The 3,541-nt window shown below is 36.4% G+C and overlaps 1 pseudogene; it reads right to left on the reverse strand.

The window, feature by feature from the left end:
- Positions 1 to 964: 964 nt before the first annotated feature.
- Positions 965 to 3,339, reverse strand: LOC131075813 (wall-associated receptor kinase-like 14; annotated as a pseudogene).
- Between the last annotated feature and the right edge of the window lie 202 nt (positions 3,340 to 3,541).

Consider the following 3,541-nt stretch of genomic DNA (forward strand, 5'->3'; position numbering starts at 1 on the left):
TTGTAATTATCATTAAGTATCTATGCCCAATTTTGTAGTATATGGGCTTTTTTGATATGTTTTATCATGTTATTCTATATGGTAGTATCAACCCCAATTTCGTTAAGTCTTTGGGTGTTATATTAGCTAGCAAAGTTAGTAGCTAGAAAATAGTGAAATGTCATAGTTTGGATATAGTTTCTGTCAAAACACCTTGCAACCTTCTCTAGCTAGCAATGTATAAACCTTTTATCTTTAATATAATGGGTGATGCCCCTTATCAGCTATTTAATTATCAAAAACAAAAATACTCACTCACACACAAACTCTTTGTTTCTCCCTCCCTATCCCTATCTCTATCTCTATCTCTCAATTTCTAACTATTCCCCCTTTATCTTTTTCTTTCCCCTCTATCTTTTTCTTTAAATCTCTCCTCTCCCTCTCTATCTTCAAATCTCTCCTCTCCCTCTCTATCTATGTCTCATTATCTACATATCTCTCTCCTATTCGCTTCATTCCTCCTCTATCCTCCTCTATCTCTCTTTCTCTCTCTATGCATATATCTACTTATCTCTACTCTCTTTATATCACCTCATATATCTTTACCTTTCTATCTCTTCATCTCTCCCTCTCTCATTATCTTCCTTTTTTTTTTTTTTATTACTTCTCTTATTATTATTATATTAATTTTAATCTTATTATTATATAAATGATATCAAATTTGATTTAAGATAATATCAGATATTCAAATTTATATTTTACAATTGTTGTCTTTAACTAAAATGATAATAAGCCTTGAATTGTATTAAGACATATTTATAGCTCATACTACCTTACTTTCCCTCGCCCTACAAATGTGGGACAAAACAAATGAGTAGTTGCTCTTTCATATAGCAAACGAACCTTACACGAACAAAACATTTAATGTGTGCTATTTAAGCCAGTCTGTTATGTACAGAACTTAAATATGCAAATATCTCTCACAATTTGCCAACTAATAGAGTCATCCCTCTCAGGTTAGCGTATATGCCTATTTATGGATTTTTAAGGAGACCACAGTTAAATTTCGAGGATTACCAGAAGCTTTAAGGACACTTGTTTGGTTTAAATTCTGACTTCTGATACGATTACTCTTGGGACAACGCTTGCTCAAACGCATGAAGATCATCATGAGGACTTTTTTTTTGTTCTGGTACATCTTCTATATCCATTCGGATCAGATGATCATTATGTGAATCGCATGAAAGAGACAGATGTTCATTCCAAAATGTAGATATAATGGCCTCAAATGTTCGAGAAGAATTCGAAGTCCAGAATGAAATTTTTTTGGAAGGAGCTACATTCCGGTTGTATAATGGTAGAACAATTAATTAAGATGGGGAATTATAAAACAGAATCACTTGACACAGAGCCGAGGCTGCTAAAACAGGGATCTTGATCAAACTGTGGTGCGGATGTCTGAAGCGCCACAATCTTTAAACCTCCATTAACTTCTTCTCCTTGTTCATCTGCAATGGAGGACAAATAGTTTGCAGCCTCTGTCATGCAAGGTCTTGCATCTTTATCAAATTGTAAGCACCTAAATGCAAGTTCAGCGACTCTGTGCACACTTGATCTCACAGACGAATCCTTATCCGCCATGAGAAAAGGATCCACAATTTTATCAACATTGCCTGATCCAATTGCTTTTACAGCCAAGCATGCCAAAATTGATCTCATCCTTACAGCGCGAGAAATCTACTAATTTGAGCGCAGTGATCATCTCTACTAACACTACCCCAAAACTGTACACATCGCTTTTATCAGAGAGATGGAAATTCTGATGGTATTGAGGATCCACATAGCCTGGAGTTCCTTGGGGAGCTGTGGAAATGTGGGAAGATTCTGACAAAACAAGCTTTGACAACCCAAAATCTGCAACTTTGCAATTGAAATCATAATCCAGAAGAATGTTGCTGGATTTGATGTCCCTGTGGTAAATTGGAGGATTAATGGAGGAATGAAGGTAAGCAAGAGCTGCTGCGGTTTCTACAGCTATTTTTAATCGTTTTCTCCATGAAAGCCCTTCCCCTCTTTCTCTTCTCAGGTGCTCCCAAAGCGTGCCATTGGGCATAAATTCATAGACAAGAATGGGTTCTCTTCCTTCCAGACAACAGCCCAGAAGTCTAAGAAGATTTGGGTGATCCACTGAAGATATAAGTTTGATTTCATTCAGAACTCGTTCTATGCCATTGTCATCACCGCCCATATACCTGATTTTCTTCACGGCCACAAAGCGTCTTCTTGAAAGCTTTCCTGCGTACACGGTTCCAAATGCTCCACACCCTAGCTTTTCTTTATCTGAAAAGTTTTTTGTAGCTTTTTCCAGCACCCTGTAGCTGTAGATCGGAATTTTCATTGTTCCAGTGGCAGACAATAGCCTTTTCACGCTTACTGTTCTCTTTTTGACTTCAGATGCTCGTCTTCTGTAGTATACAACAACAACGGCTAAAACCACAACGATAATTGCAACAACCGCTGAAAGCAAGAGGGAAAAATAATTTCTTAAGATTCTCAGACTGAAAAAGTAATTGAAACTGAAAAGCAAAAACAGATCTGAAGTGCCCAGTTGATTTTCTGTTTTTGTGGGGTAGAACTCACAGAAGATCATGACGAAATTTTCTGTGTCTGTGCTACAGCTTACAAAAGAATTGCAATCTGAATCTACATCAAATTATAAATTTTAAGTATGAAAAAGGTTTGAAATTTGAATCGACTTTGAAATTGAAATCAAAAACAAAATTGAAGATGAGGTTTACTGCAACATGTTCAGAGAAGCACCTAGCATCTATTAGGCCTTTAAACAAAAAAAAAACCATTATACAGAAGATTAAACAACCAATACTCGATTGAAACTCTGAATTAAACAGCTAAACAGCCAAAACCAAATTCACATTCCAAAATCAAATCAGTTGTGAATCGCCATGGAAAACAGAGAAAATAAATGGCATTTGTGTTACCTTTTATGCATCCAAAGCCTTCCAGAAATCCATCGCCCTGAAAGCCTGGTATGCAAGAGCATCTGTGTGCTCTTTGGTTGTTATTGGGATTCAGAATTTCAGTGCAATTGGCATTGGCAGAGCAGCTGCAATTTCCATCCACCCACAATTCCAGATCAATTTTATGCACCATTATGCTGATCGAAAAGTTGTTATCCCCTTCATATATGATATTGCTGCTGAACATGGTTTTGCATGTCGAATCCGCCAGCATTTTCTATGGTAGCCAACCCTTCAAACCCATATTTGATATCCACCTCCCTGCAACTATTTCTACGACTGCCTAGATCTACTAAATCGGTCTAGTTGAAGTCACTGTTAAATCGTTTGCTTAGATCTATTAAATCGGGAAAGAAAATGTCCTTTTTCATGACTGTTTAACTTTATTTTCTGCTTAAATTTAATAAATTGTGAAAGAAAGGATGATTTAGAATTTTTCCTATTTTGGTGGAACAGCTATTGTTTTGGAATTAAAAATAAACCATGGAAGATAAGGCGGGGGCCTAGAAATAAAAAAATGCCAA

This window comes from Cryptomeria japonica, chromosome 3, assembly GCF_030272615.1.
Source record: "Cryptomeria japonica chromosome 3, Sugi_1.0, whole genome shotgun sequence".
NCBI classification, from domain to species: Eukaryota; Viridiplantae; Streptophyta; class Pinopsida; order Cupressales; family Cupressaceae; genus Cryptomeria; species Cryptomeria japonica.